Source organism: Carya illinoinensis, chromosome 9, assembly GCF_018687715.1.
Source record: "Carya illinoinensis cultivar Pawnee chromosome 9, C.illinoinensisPawnee_v1, whole genome shotgun sequence".
Lineage (NCBI taxonomy): Eukaryota > Viridiplantae > Streptophyta > Magnoliopsida > Fagales > Juglandaceae > Carya > Carya illinoinensis.
Window position 1 is genome coordinate 23,790,319 of NC_056760.1, and position 16,730 is coordinate 23,807,048.

Genomic DNA, 16,730 nt, shown 5'->3' on the forward strand with positions numbered 1-16,730 from the left:
AATGAGATGAGATGAGATGGGGCAATCCAAACCAAGTCTTAACAATTGTAGAAATCTAACATTTTGCCTACTCCCCACCACCAGTATTGCAACAGGTCTGGAGTCAAATCCTCCTCCACTATCCATGTATCACCATATGGGACTCCGATCCAGGGGTCCCTAGCATAAGCCAACCAGAAAAATTTGAGACTTCAAAGTAGAGTGTACTAGGGCTGAGAATTGTATTCTCTCCTTAAGGATTACTTTTATAATGTTTTGCAATCTCCTTTATTATGCAATATATATATATATATATATATATATTAATATATATATATATATATATGAAGCCTAGAATGTCTAGGTATATTATGTCTAATATAATCTTAATTGCTATGATCTCCATTTATGAATATTTACTTTATATATAGAATTACATAACCTCATATAAAAACAACACTAAAGGAAAGTCTTAGCTTGATTCAATGATATTTCATAAAAATGTAAGTAAGCTTAAAAATACGAATGGCGACAGACTACAGATTATAAGGTTTCTCATCCACAACATATATAGAAACAAATGAGAGCGAAGATATAGAAGAGTAATTTGCTCAACCAAAGTCTTTAGTTTTTCATTTTCTGAACACATGCTTTTTAATTTTTATTGACTTATGCCCTTTTATTTTGGCACACAATCTTTATTTTGTACTATATATATAATTTTAAAAGCAAAGAGATTTGTTCTATATATATCCAATTAAATTAGTAATAAATAGTTTTATTTAAAAATAAAATTATTTAATGAACGTTTGATTAATTTCAAATTCTGTTTAAAATTATTAATCTTATGGTTTCTAACACCTTTTAGGTTTACATTCTCAACTTATATATACCCTTTGCTACCGCAGTTACATAGATTATTTCTCATTTAATAAATTCAACTATTATTGCAGCGGGTAATTTTTTATTATTAATTTCAACAATTAATGGAGAAGATCATGGAGGCTCCCCTAAATCTCCATAATCATTGAATCATTGAGTAATTAGAACACAAGACGTACAAGAAAGGTCCTAATTTAGAGGTAATCGTGTACGTCAATACTTGAAACACGTTTGACAAATGAACATGAAATTTGAAGACGTGTGCATTATAGCTATCGACATTGAATCATTGTGATACTGACATAAAGCTGCATCCTCTTTTTGTTGCAGTGGGTCAAATATTACTGCTACAGTTATTCCATGCCTGAATAAAATGTGTTAACATCGTCCATGACTTGATTCACGCCGCACATGATATTGGAGTAACTAGCTAGGTCATCTACTCACTCTTGTGCATGCATGGCTGCTAGTTCACAATCTCTACTCCAAAAGCTGAAGACATGATATGTGATTTTTTCGAGAATCCCCCTTCACTTCCGTCATTAAAGCTGTATGATATTGGTTAACTACGGTGTAGTGCGTATACTTCTTTCTTTCTATTTTTCTCTTTTTCCATTAAAGCTGGATGCCGATCGAGAAGACCTTCACCCAATTTTTTTTTGGATTTTGCTTCTGTTTTTATTATTATTATTATTATTATTATTATTATGAAGGAAAAATAAAAATGGCTTTTTGTAATGAATTTTTTTTCCTAGCTAATTATAAGCCTTTTTGCAACGTTCATGTCTCTTTGCAAATAATACAAAATTATCGTTGCAATTAACATAAAATCTGACATGTAAATTTAGGTACTAACGGTTTCGAGTATAATAGCATCAAAATCTGCTAATGATTGATTGAACTTTTATAATTCGCATTAAGGATTATGTTGCTTGGGAGGATTTTTATTTTTTAATTTATTTGTTAGAGATTTTTCATGCATGACATTTACATTACTTTTAGCGTGAACAAAATTGTAGAGGTAAAAATTGATTAGGATTAAATGACTAAATAATAAAATTTATCTTATCATTATTTGATTAAATTTAGATGAATGTAAAATAAGAAATGACTTTATATTTAACAACATTGAGTCTATCTAGAAGGTTATAAGGTTGTTTAGATAAGTCAGTTACATGAATTTCGAATCCATAAGAGTCTGCAATTATCAAGATATGAAACTGAACACAGATAAGAAACTACAGTGAAGAGTTATCGTGAAATGTCAGCAACTCATCAGGAAACGTTCTCGCGACTGTCTCTACTAGTCGCAGAATCCTACTGTGATTAGAACTCTTTCCAAACTTTCTATTTAAAGGGACTCGGTTTTGTATCTCAGAAAAGACTTAGAGCCATGAATTCCATAGAGGATATTCTGAGCATTTGTGAGAGAAAATTCATTTGAGAATTTTTATGGGGTTTTTCATATCTTCTTGAGTGTGATCGTATTTTGAGTGTGAAGTAACATCGATTGGATTTCAACCTCTGGAGTTCCAGAAGGGAAGTCAACATTTGAAAATCGTCAGAGGTTCTGGCTGCTACTGCGGTAGAAGACAAACGGGTCGTTTGTCTAGGCAAGTAAGAAAGTCGAATTGCAAAAGTTTTGTAATTGATGATTACTTGTAATTGTTCTTCAAATAATAAGATTGACTTTCCTGAGTTTAGCTGCCTCGTAGAGTTTTACCTTTAAATAATTCTTTAAAAGGTTTCCCTTTATAACTAATCGTTGTGTCTTGCAAGTTTGTTTATTTGTTTTAAGTATTTGATTCATTATATAATCTTGATAATTGAGATATAACCAATTTGTTCAAGAAAATTGATAGACAATTTCGTAATTTTACAGAGGTACTTAGAGAATTTCAAAAGCATTAATGACATCCTGGATGGAAGTTGTAGAGCACCTACCAGATGTTCATATTTCAAAAGGCAAGTTTTCTTAAAGTTAACCAGAATTGTTCTATAGGTTATTGTACTTAATCAATTTCTTGATGAAGCACCCTATTTATGTAAGCATCTTTAATAGTTATCTTCTTCTTTATTTATTTATTTATTTATTTATTTTTTATTTTTTTATTTTTAAGGATAAGCATCTTTAATTGTTCAAAACTCATTCATTTCAAGCATTCTGCCAATTCTTCTTTAGGGGACTTCCTTTCTAGAAAGATTAAACTATCCTTATTGACGATGTGTTTGGCCCACTAGGTACTGGGCTCGATTACTTGCAAGGTGGAAGGATCACCTCAATGCCTAAGTCAGTTTTTTGTTATTCGGACAGAATCTTAGTATGCAAGAGAACCTAAATCCAGAATTCTAACTTCGTGCCTGACTTTTACGCTATTTGTCGAGATTGTACTCTGCATCCTGTGTTAGAGGCCCAGGTCTCCCATATAGGATACCACGTTGCCATCTTTGATGTGGCGTGGCCTCCTCAGGCCATGCCTTGGTGCTAGTTGGGTCGATGTGACCACCTTCCGTACACTATGTCAAGGACAAGTGTCAGGAGGTCCTGTCATGATATATGACCATGTCCTGTATCCGATCCTTAAATGCGGCATGGCTCTGCCATGACGTCTGTCTACATGGTAATGTTAGGACAGCTGGCGTCCTATCTTTCCGTATCAACCAATTTCCCACGTAGGCCATGGGCCTTCATCTTCCTTCAGTAACTCATGGGCCAACGGTACTGCAGACCATTTGGCCTCCAAGATAAGCTCGGCCTTGCCAGTTATCCCTCAAATCCCCACTACACGTGTGTGGTGGGAATTTCGTGCTGCTTACCCCTAGTCTTTTCCCTTCATTTCTTTATATCCACAATATTTTGCTCGTTCGCCATGCTTGAAAGGTGGGTTACCCATTGTGTGGGCTAATTCACTTCCCGATGTTTGGGTTGCATGTGATAGTTTGCTCCCACATTCACCCTTATAGTGGAAATCGTGAGATTTGTTCCCATTGTTCCACTTTAGGCAACACGTGTCGCCCTCTACTCTAGGTAGCGCAGCTGGCGAGGGCGCCTATTTAAGCATGAACCCCATTTCATCATCTTCCTTCTTTTGAGCGTCTTCTAAGGCAGCATTTAGGTTGGACTCCAAGACCTCCACCTGCAGATCCGGTGACTACAACTCGTCCTTAGCTAAAGCCAGTTCTGGATCCAAAGACCTGATACGCTTGACTAGAGAATCGTGGAGAGAACACTTGCGCTTCAAGGACTTGGTGAGTTCCATATATGTTTTATGAAGCCAACTATGGGACCTCACCGAGAATTGTGGAGATAACACTTGTGCTTCTAGAACTTGAGTAGCCTCACCTTCTTGTGCTAGAGATTGTGGAACGAGTTGCGGAGTTCCTCCTACTCGAGCTCTTTGTGTTCCCACAAGTCGCACAAGTAGCCACGCACCCCCTCTAGAAGCTTGATCTTGAGGAGGCGTTGATCGGCCTCTTCTAGAGATTTGGCCAAGTTGTCTTTCAGGAAGGTCTTCTCTCGGTGAATCTTCTTCTTCTCTTTAAGGAATGACATCTTGACCTCAAAGAGGCGTTGATTGGCCTCTTCCCAAGATTTAGCCAAGTCGTCTTTGAGGAAGGCCTTCTCCTAGTGAAGCTTTGCAGTCTTCTTCTTCTTCTTCTTCTGTCAGCTAGAGTATACCAAGTTGAATGCTTTCTCAACTTCCTCCCTCTCCCTATTCGTGTTAAGAACCTCTAGGAAAGCAAGGATGGTAAGGGACCGCAATGTTTTCAGTCAACTAGAGTATACCAAGTCAAATGCTTTCTCGACTTCCTCCCTCTCCCTATTCGCCTTATGAACCTCTAGGCAAGTGAGGATGATGAGTGACCACATTGCTCGAACTTTTTCTTCCAGCTTCCTCCTTTGGTCCACGATCAAAGAGGCCAACTGGTCTACTCCCTGGGCCAATTGGTCTACTCCCTGGGCCAATTGGTCTACTCCTTGGAAAACCAAATAAGGTTAGATATAGCAAAACACAAATAAAAAAAGGATATGCTGAAGACAATGATAGATGATGATAAGAATACCTTTCCGAGGAAAACAAGTATTTGAGTTTGTCGGATTCCCTACTAATGGCCTCAATTTGGGCCCTGTCAAAACCAAAACGAGCTCGCGGGGCCCTACTTCCCCTGGCCCTTGTGGTGTGCATCATGCACCCCAATTGCCAGAGGGATGATGGGAAGAACCTGAGTAGTAGAGCCTCATTCTCATTAGGTGCCTACTCTAGGGGGAACGCTGCCCATGGCACCACCTCCTGACCCCTACCCGGATCCCCTTGTGGCTTTAGCTTCAGCTACCACCTCCAATTTGAAGGTCCCTCCAACCTTGTAGCCAACGACAATCTCCTGCTTGGGCGTCTGCTCAGCCTCGTGGCTAAGGAAGCTCTTCTACTCAAGTAACATCAGTGAACCTTCCCCACCTTTTTGGCATTTGCGTCACTCATCGGACGGAACTCTAGTGTGGCCTCTACATCCCCATCGATTATAGTACTTTATTCGGTTTTGACTAGGATGACTACCAGTTCCTGCTTGGGATTCACTAGGACACCTGCTTTATTTAGCGGCCCCAACTCAGAACCTCCCAAAGGATTTCCAATGGCATCTTATTCTTGACCATCTAGGACACTCCCTTGATTGTGCTGGACATCCGAGAAAACACAATCGCTCAGCTGCTCACGTAGCTCCTCAGTTTAAGCCAACATGCCCCTCTAGGGCCTCCAACGAAGCAACCTCAAGCTTTGGGGATACGCAAAAAGGGGAGTCTGAGATAAAAACCTTATCCTCACTCCAATTGATGACCAAGAGGTGACCAGAGAACAACCATGTGATTTGGCCATCACTCGGAGATGTCTGCCCCTCGGCATTTGCCACCACCTTGAGATCAACAACATGTGAATAAATGTCGGCACTCGGAGAGGGAACCATCTCCAATGCTTCCTTGAGCAGTAGAACGAAGACATAGGGTCCCTTGTGAGTAAGGTCGAGGAAAGCTAGAAAAAAGGTCATCTTCAGCTCTTCCTACCCATCTAAGAATCCCCGCCGGCCCCACACTGCCCGGCGAGGTAGAAAGTGGCAACTTTGGCTTCAACGAGGGCCCAGTACTAACTTGCAGGGTAGAAGTCACGAATGTTGATGTTGACGAAGTAGGGTGTTGGATGGGCCTAGCAATGCCCCCATGTCCTGAGGTATTATGCTGACCTTGAAACGTCTTTGCAACCTTTGATGAGGATGGGACTGAGAAGACTAAACTGGGAGAGGAAACTCAGAAGATCTAGAACAACCGCTGGTAGAGCCTGATAGCTTGGGGACTGCCTCGTCTTGAAGATGAGGCTTCTTCCCTTTCCCCTCCATGGGTCGGGGAGCCTCTTACACTCCCAAGGTGCATGGGCCACCCTCGAGATGCGACAACCGCCAGAGTGATGCTAGGCCAAAGACATCAGATACTGATCAATATTGACAGAAGTTAGTAGATGTTAGTGTGGACCTCCTCCTAGTGTCTGCCCACCTAAACATAGACCACCTTCAACTGGGCTTGTTCTTGCTCAGTCAAAGTCATGCCAATCTCTCTGTCCTCTGGCGTGACTCCCTAGATGGTGGGGATAGAAAACTCGTGATGGGCAACCTCCTTCGTGGGAAACTCTCAATCTTAACCCGACATAAAGAAGAACCGTTCGGCATCTCCAAGCGAGCAACCCTGTATCCCGATTGAGAATGGAAGATGCACAAATTGCCATTAAGCCGCCACACCCATGGGTGAAGAGGAACTCCCAATTAGTAAGGCCTGGGTAATCCTCACCAGCGACCCACAAGACCATGCGCCGGATGATGTAGCAACACATCAAAATCCACCACACATTGGGGTGGAGCTACGACGAGGCCAATCGAAGATAGTCTAAGACGTCTCAAATAGGACAATAAAAGGGAAGTTGTAGACTGTTGGAGAACATCGAAAGGTATAGTGCCACCTTTGTGGTGAAACCCTCCAAATTTATGATCCCCAGATTGCCCATTAGGATCTCCAAGACAATAGAGTCTGACACTCTCTAAGAAGACCTCGGCTAGCTTAAGTCGGCCAGGGAAACGTTGGAGGACCAGTGATCCCCCTCGAAGTATTAGGAGTCCCACCAGACCTCAAGGGGATCCAAGCCTCCTGGAACCATTGAAGATCACTTTGAACAAGATGAGCAGGAACCCCTAGAAGCAAAATGGGAAGTGCTCTTGGGTGCCATTTAAGAAAAGAAGAATGAAGGCTGAGAAGGATTGAAGAACGAATGGGGTAGAGAAGTGAGAAAGCTAAAGATGCTCGAAAGTTGAAACGGGAATAGGAAAGGTGCGAAAAAAGGAAGACAATGGGATGTGCTTTGGGTTTAAATAGGTGCCCTTGCCAGCTAGGCTACCCAAACCAGAGGGTGAAACATGTTGCCAAAAGTGGAACAACGGGGAACAGATCCCATGATTTTTGCTCATTAGTAGACATGGGAGCGAGCCATCACACGCATTCTAGACGTGGGGAAGCAAACACCCGCACACAAAAGGTAACCCTCCCATTGAGCACAAATAACTAACAGAATATTGTGGGTCTCAGAAAAAAAAAAAAAAAAAAAAAAAAAAAAGAAGAAGGGAAAAGACAAGGGCAAGCAGGAGGAAATTCCCAACGGTGACACATGCAGTAGGAATTTGCAGGGTAACTGAAAGAGAGTTTTACACCCCTTCCAGGCTGGGCCAATCTTATCCAAGAGGCCCAGTGATCACACACAACCTAGACGTGGGAAAGGGGGCGACATGTACCGTTAGCCCATGAGTTGCATAAGGAAGAAGAAGGCCCAAGACCTATGCGGGATATTTGTCGATGTGGAAAGATAGGACACTGCCTACCCTGACACTATCCTGTAGATGGACATTGTGGCAAGGCCCTTGCCGTATCTAATGATTAGATACAGGACATAGACAAAGATCATAGCAGGACCTCCTGTCTCTGATAGACCGCAGGGAAGGTGGCCACACCTCCCACCTACTACTAAGGCAAGGCTTAGGGAGGTCATACCCCATTAAAGATGACAACTTGATATCCTGTACTGGAAACAGGGGCCTCTAGCAGTAACCAAGAGGAATTAACACCGACATTAAGCTTTGTTAAGAGGACATGATTTGAAGCGATGATGGCAAATCCAGGCCTAATCATTAGTATAGTTTAGAACATCTCTTGCAGCATTCTTGATTTTAGCTAGTCAAAAGGTCATTTCTAAAATTAATAATAAATAAATAAATAAGACTTGGCTGCTCAGTTTCTCAAGCACCCTCCAATAGCATTTAAATTCATTTTTTCACTTCCATTAAATATAACATTTTATTATTTTTTACTATTTTCTTTTCAACATTAATCATATCTCAAAAGTTAATATTTCTTTACAGCCATTTTCTCAACGACTATATTTTTCCACAACTAATTTTCAACAGGCAGTTTTTCAATAGTTTTTAAATGAACATATTTTTCAATGATCATATGATCTTAAAATAATTAAGTCCAACCTATACGGGAAGTAAACATTTAATAAATTAAAAAAACAAAGGAAATATCAAAATTAAAGCAAGAATTGAAGAGAATAATCTATTATATATAAGCTATTAAAAACTTAAATAGAGTATTAGCTTGAAGAGCCATTTACACAATCTTTCGAAAGGTGTGTTTTTCTACCATGCATAAATATCCAAATTTATGATGCTCTTAAGCAAGGTTCGCAAGGCAGATCAAGAAAGAAAGAATATCCTTCTTTACTTCAAATAAAATATCTTATCTCAAAAATCCAAACATGTTGATAGATGGTAGTTGTTTCAATCAAAGATCAATACTTGCATGCTACCAGCTAATAGCTACCGACCTGAACCATTGTAACGGTGACGTTGTTTATGGAGCACCCTCTTTGTTGGCTTTGAGAAGCTGTATCTGTGGCAATCTGAGTTACAGTGAATGCAGGTTGCTTTGGACGAGGCAGATCAACAATCTCACTTTTAAGCATGGAAATTGCAAGAGTTACAGTTGGCCTATCTTTAGCAAAATCTTGAACACACAATAGCCCAACATGTATGCATCTCAAGATCTCAATTTCATTGCATGGCTCAGATATCACGGGGTCTACGAAGGCTGCAATTTTGTTGGCGTTCCACATTTTCCATACCTAGAAACAAGAAAACATGATTGAAATTTGTTTGATAATGTGGAGGGAACAAAATACCTTTCGAGTCTTCAACTAAGGTTGTGATATATTGTGTTTTCAATACCACTTAATTAAATATTTTGGGCTCAAATTCTCACATCTTCTAGCAAGTATGAGTTCAATATACGACTTATCCAACCTACTTAGTGTTATCCAATAATATCATGGCATAACAATTTATTAAAAATACATAAAGGAGTTATTGAAAAAAAAGGGGCCAAGAGATAACAGAGACTTACAAATTCTACAAGGCTCGTGGCCTTCTCATCATGATAAAAACTATTGTTTCTTCTTCCGCTCACTATCTCCAGTAACAACACACCAAAGCTGAAAATATCTGATTTTTCTGAAAATTTTCCTTCCATTGCATATTCAGGTGACATATAGCCACTATAGTTCAACAATTAAACAAATGCAAGTTTTGTTATACTTTAAATATTAAAAAAAAAGAAAAAAGAAAAAAGAAAAAAAGATACATTAGCTTTAGTATTTGATTGAATTAAGACAAAAGGTACATACTATGTTCCGACAACCCTATTAGTATTGGCCTGGTCTTCATTGCCTCCAAATATTCGGGCCATACCAAAATCTGATATCTTTGGATTTAGATCTTCATCCAACAATATGTTACTTGCCTTTAGATCTCTATGGATAATTCTTAATCTCGAATCTCGATGGAGGTAGAGTAGACCTTGACCAATACCTTCGATAATTTGGAAGCGTTGTCTCCAATCTAGTAGTTCTTGTTTGCTTGGATCTAATGAATTTAACCAAAACATAGAAGAATGCAGATTAGAAGATTTATGACATACATGCATATGTGAAAATAAAGTAATTTTGAGGAACTCATAAGAAAAGAATATCATTCCATATTTTCATATTTTCATTTGATTTATATACGTCTAGATTGTCATCATATGCAAAGTTATTAACACAAAGGCATCAGAATGAACTAACCAAAAAGAAATACATCCAAACTTTTGTTTAGCATGTATTCATAGATCAACAACTTTTCTTCTCCTTCAACACACCCGCCAAGGAGTCTAACGAGATTACGGTATTGAAGTTTAGAAATGACAACCACCTCATTCATAAATTCTTCTAGCCCTTGTCCAGAGGCCCTTGATAGTCTTTTTACTGCAATTTCTTGTCCTTGTAACAATTTTCCCTATGAACAAGCAAAAATCCATTAATTACTATATATATATCAAAATAATTAGGCGATCATGAACCTCTGCAAGAGAATTAACCATTACCCAGTAAACAGGACCAAATCCACCCTGCCCAAGCTTGTAAGATTGATGAAAGTTGTTTGTTGCACTTGATAGGTCCTCAAAACTAAATATAGGTAGCTCCAAGAGTTTAACTTGGTTCATGCCATCCTCAGGCTTGCTTTCACCTGAAAATTTTGCACATGCTTGCTCAATGTTGAACGATAGTGTTTCATTCGCTTTCCTTTTATTTCTTAGTACTTTAGAACGTATGTAATACTTAGTATTCATAAGTAAATCTATGTTAATTAATCTATACGTAAATATATGCTAAAAAAAACTAAAAATTAAATAAATAAAAAATAAATTTAAGAAAATGTAAATATATGCTAACATTTCTTAGTCCACTAGCTAATTGGAACATGAATTTTACCTTTCCGTTTAGCCATACACCGCCATAATGTGAAAGTGCCTATGGCAAAAAATAACGTTCCAATGGTCATTGTAATTGCTATGACTACCTTCACCTCAACCGCTTTACTATCTGCAAATCAGGTAAAAGAAAAAAAACCTCAAACTAATTCATCTAAAACAAGACATATATAGAATAACTACTTTTTCTCATTAAATAAATTTACAAGGATTAAATGGGTGACGTGGGTTTGGATTGAAATACAAATTTTATTTGTTTTCTAAAAATACCCCTAGGGTTGGCTCAAGTTCTAGGGACTATTGGACAGAATTACACTTGGAAAATGGCATGTGCACTCCCAGAATTAATTGGGACTTTGTTTTCTTACACATAGTGCCCATAAAAAGAAGTAACTAGACAACTTGAGAGGACAATAATCGATGAATTAAATCATAATATAAATTTGAAAGAAAATAAAAACAGCCCACCAAGTTCTGAATCGGCCAAATGGACATAAAGATCTACTCCGCGAACGGAGAATTTCTGAAAGTCAATTAAGTCTCTAGTCCATGACATACAACCGATGCCAGTATCATATGCGTAAGCTCTACAAGAACAATTCTTTAAACATTGGTCTCGACATTCATCTTCAAAAACAGATGACCGATTTACAAAGTATGGCACTTTCATCATCTTCAATTTCGAAAACCCATCTTTCTTGCCTTTTTCAACATCACTGGTTACTCTCTCACATTGCAAGGGTGTCCTTCTCAAACATCCACCCTCTATTCCATTCTTCTATATTCTTCGGCTCAAACCCCACTAAGCAATTGCAGATAGGTGAACTCTTTGAGTTACAAATTCCAAATGCCCCGCACTTTCCATAAACATCGCACTCGGTCTCCAAAGCTACCCACTCGACCTCCCAATTGGCCCCGTTATTTGAATAGTTTTGCACAATATTTCCTTGCCCATTCAAGACAAAATTTGATAATATAGACTCATTTGAGAAGGCAAAACTAACATAGAATGTTCCTTCTTGATCATCTGTAAGACTAAATCCATCGAGAAATACAGAATTCATGGACGGTATTCCTATAAAGACCTGACTATTCCATGGACCACTACGCCAATATCGGCTACCGCCATTCCAAATGGATATTTCAGGAAGATTAAAAACGTCAATACCAATAGAGAAGGCTCCTATGGATGGATCAGATTGGTTGGTCCAAGAGGTTAGCTGCACTTTCTTGCTTGTTCTTACATTAGTACTAAGTTTCATCTTTGGCACAAGTGTATCCGCAGGATGTTGGAAACTTTCCCATATGTTTGTGCCAGTTTTGTTTTCCTGCAAGACAAGGTTACCAGAATCTAAAAGTTGGGCACTTGAATTGAAAACAGAAACTGTTATATTCGATGACCAAATAATCTTCTTTTGTTCATCTAATACTACTAGATTGCCATCTTCAGATATAGTCAAAGTTCCCGACAAACTCTTGAGGGGCTTGTTTCTATTAGCAACCCATATGACGCTGCACGCAGAAATTTTAGCATACCATATCCCAACATAGCGATAGGTAGAGTTTGTAGGGCTGAAAAACCCCAATTCGAAGTCACCGCTTTTGGAGATTAGGGTTTCAGGATCAGTGATGAAATTTGTTGTAGTGACATGGTGTCTGTGGCAGTGCCAAACTCTAGACAAAAGCAAGCTAACAATGTAAGGAGTTCGAACAACTTTGTTTCTCGAACCAGCTTCATAACTTTTCTAATGCTTCTCGTTTCTAAGAATGCAGGTTTTTTATGCCAGGGGCATTTCAAATCCATTGCTAGCTTCTTATCTTCAAGCTTTTCTTGGATTGATATATATTTGTGTAAGTTCTTGCTTATGAAGAGTTACACTTTTCAAAGATACCGGCCATATAGACTACAACTAAATATGTGGATATACACATTTTGAGGCCCTCAATTGTCAAACTTAACCTCCTAGAAAAAATCAAATTGGCCAAACTTGAGACTTATTTTCTGTTTGGACAGCGAAAGTATTTTATCTCATCTTATCTCATAATCTCATCATGACAATTTTTTTCAAATTTCAAGATAAAATATAATAAACAATTCAATTTTTTCAAATTTTAAAATTACTTTTTATTCAAGAGTGGTTCTTTCAGTAGCTTTCTATCCTGCCAAGAGTGGTTGGGCTTATTACTTGCATGGTTTTAGACCTTCAATTTTCGAAACGAGTCCATATTGGCTACAATTAATACAACTTGGGATATGTGGATGTACACATTTTGAGCCCTCAGTTGCCAAACTAATTGACAACATCTGCTTGACATTTGTGTTGGTTTTGTACTAGCTGATCTCAAAGTAATTATTTTGGTATGGATTTTGTTTCACGTCTTGAAAAATGTTGGAATGCTTCTTTCCACCAAAAGAGTGCATTAACGGATCTGTTATTGAATAACGAAAAATCAGCTCCTGATCTACATTAATTGTGTGAATTTCATATAAATTTATATTTGTGGTAACTTACTAGAAGGCTTCCTTTTGTGATGGAGTGTAAATGCGAATTTGAGTTTAAGATAATTTCAATTTTTGTTTTGAAAGAAAAAAAGAAAAAAAATTAAAAGAACACGTAAAAAAGTAGAATAATCCTAGAAAATCAAACATAATGATAAAAGATGAACTAAAATCAAGAAAATGAAAGAAGTACATTGAAAACAGATAAGACTATGATTTAAAAGATAGAAAAAACTAAAAAAATAAAAAGATAGGAGGGAACACTACAACAAAAAACATTTTTTGGGATGAAATTAGTGTGGGACGAATTGAAAATCGTCTCAAAAAGTGAGAATTTGGAACGAAATTTGAATTTCATTCCAAAATGACGACGGTTAAGCCAGACCGTTCGAACGCGTTCGAACAGTAATCTTAGGGACGAAATTTTTTGTCCCAAATAAGTTAACCGTTCGACCGTTAATGATTAACCCTTCGAATGTTTAATTTTTACCGTTTGAACGTAATATTGGCGCAATAGGCAAAATTATTTTGGAGGGAAATTGATAAACCGTTCGAACGGTAAACAATAACCGTTCGAATGATGCATATTCACCGTTCAAACGTTATTTGAATCGGTCGAACGGTGACAGGGTTTTAATTTTTTAAGTTTTTTGCCAAATTATATTTAGATTAACTAATAATTATAAAAAATTGGTTAATTAAATAATATGAATAATCTAAATTAAGAATTAGTTTAGAAAATATAAAACAATACTATTTCATACTTATAATTTGTATTTACAAAACACAAAATATTGTCCATACAAAAAACAGGAAATAAATAAATAAAATATATCATAAAGTAATTAAGACCCCAAGTCTTTGCACACTTCCTCGACTGCAGCTATACGTTCCTCTATTTGTGTCAGTCGAGTACTGATGGTGACTTGAGTCGCAGACATGGCAGCAAACTCTGTACGAAGCTCAGACACAGTAGAATGGATCTCCATACGCACTGCATCGATCACTGCTGATGTCTGCTCGTTGATCGCTGCACGCACTATGTCAGCCATCTCCTCACGAGTAACACTGTGGACTGATGCCTCGGCCCGTGTAGATGTCTCTGCAGCTGCAGCTGAGACTCCATGATCTCCCGGCTGTGCATCTCTGTGAGGATTAACTGGTTCTGGAACATGTGCACGAAAACGCAGTCTCGAGTGTCCCGTGCTGCGTGAGAGGGTGGTGCTGTTTATCGGTCCCATCGGCTCCCATTTACGCTCAGCAACATCTGGCACAACACCAGCACATAGTAGATATCGGGTGATCAGGACTCCGAATGGTAGTATATCCATCGAAATGTACCGAGATTCTGATCGAATCCTATCGAATATATACCCCACCAAGTCGATAGGAATGCCACGAGCGACCCGTATCATAAATTTCGTCCGATCAATGCCAACTTTTGTCTTGTGCTGCCGAGGTTCAATGTTATTGGCAATTACCAAATTTAATATCTTAAAGAAAGAAGATAAATCTGCCTGTTTGATGCTCTTCGTCCCGTCATACGGTGGAGCATCTGGACCGACAACCAAATCCCTCACCTCGTGATCAGCAAGGGTATCGACCTCATCAGTATAAACTGATGCCTCCTCCTCAGCTGTCTCCGCTTCAACTAAAGGATCAGACTCTCTAGGCACCACATTCGGATATGCATCTGGCAGCCTAGGAATACCGAGATGCTCAGCAAGTCCATCTCTTGAAAATACAACGGGTACTCCTCGGACAGTGATACTGTAGGCCCCAGAATCATCTGCGCTGGCACTGCCGAGTTCTCTATAGAACTCAGCAACAATGTCAATGTAGGAGAATGGCTCCCATGCTTCCTCCCGTTCATCCAAGATAGGTCCCCAACCATGATCACTGAATATTGAGAGCAATGAATGACCCTCCTAGAGAAGACTCTGGAAATCAGAAATCTTCACTGGTCGCTCCAGTGAAACTGTCCTCTCCCGAACTGGACCATTACTACTCTCACCAAGATTGCGTCGCTTACGTGCCGGTCTAGAAGTAGACATTATAATCAACCTGAAATTTATAATTACAAACTAGATATATAACATTAACAAGAAAAATACAATAAATAACTATTTACAGTAGTTTGAAACAAACAACAATTTAATAATATTTGATATTCTGAACAACATTATCAACAATAAATATATTTCTCAATATCAATATTAATAATATAAATATAAAATTAAAAACTGTTCAAACGATTAATGTACTAGTCGAACGGTTACAGACAAACCGATCGACCATTATGTTATACGTTCGAACGTATTACTGTAATGGTCGAACGGTTACAGACAAACCGTTCGACCGTTATGTTATATCGTTCGAACGCTAAGCATAGCGTTCGAACGATCTTCGTGTCGATCGGAATTCCAGGCCGAGTCGACTCGGCCATTGAAATCCATGGAATCCTTCGATTCCCTGGATTTTACACCAAAATAAATGCAATAGAAACCTAAATAAACGTTCCTAACATGGTTTTATGCAAATCTACCGATTATTTTGATGTATAAATCAGTTTATGCTAAGTTAACAATTAATCTATCAAAAACCTAAATCTAAACGGTAAAATGCTTTAAAAATGAAAAATACCGGTAGTTAGAGGTAGAGGCTTTGAGTGGGCACTGTTGACGGCGGCGAAGATGGCGTTCAACGGCAGAGATCGACGGTTTGGAGGCTTAGAACGGAGGAAATGGAGACGTAAACACCGGTGAAAGTGACGTGGGGGGCTTATATATGCATCTCCGTTCGAACGGTAAGTTATACCGTTCGAACGTATTAACTGAATATTAATCACTTCCCTAATTAATCGGTTTTTCATGATAATAAATAATATTTAAATGCAATATTCGGTATTAATTATATTTTATTTAATAATTAATTCAATTATAATATATTTTAACTGTTAAATATATTAAATGCAATATATTTAATGCCCTTATATATTATTAAACACTATGTATTATATATATAATTTTTTATATATATAGTATATATTATATTATATTTAATTAAAATATATTAAACTATTGAATATTATATAGTATATAGTATAAGTTATATTATATAGTATAATTAATATAATATAGACTACTATATACATGAAACTATGTTCATGTATTTATATAACATACACGAACTTATGTGTGATATTAACTAGTATCACATATATATACTAGTATAGATGACACTATATATATTAATATATATATATCCATTTATTAAATAATATAATAGTACTAAACATTATATATATATGCATGTGATGCATATAACCCTATGCTATGGTACCATATATATGTTATATATAATAGGTTAATATATGTACTTGACTATAATATTAGATGTAATATGATATTTTATACTATATATGTTACTAAACTATATAATATTTGTTTGATTATATATTATATAGTTATATTA

General features: G+C 37.7%; 1 pseudogene; it reads right to left on the bottom strand.

Annotated features, from left to right (window-relative positions):
* Positions 1-8,708: 8,708 nt before the first annotated feature.
* On the bottom strand, positions 8,709-12,641 carry LOC122275314 (annotated as a pseudogene).
* Between the last annotated feature and the right edge of the window lie 4,089 nt (positions 12,642-16,730).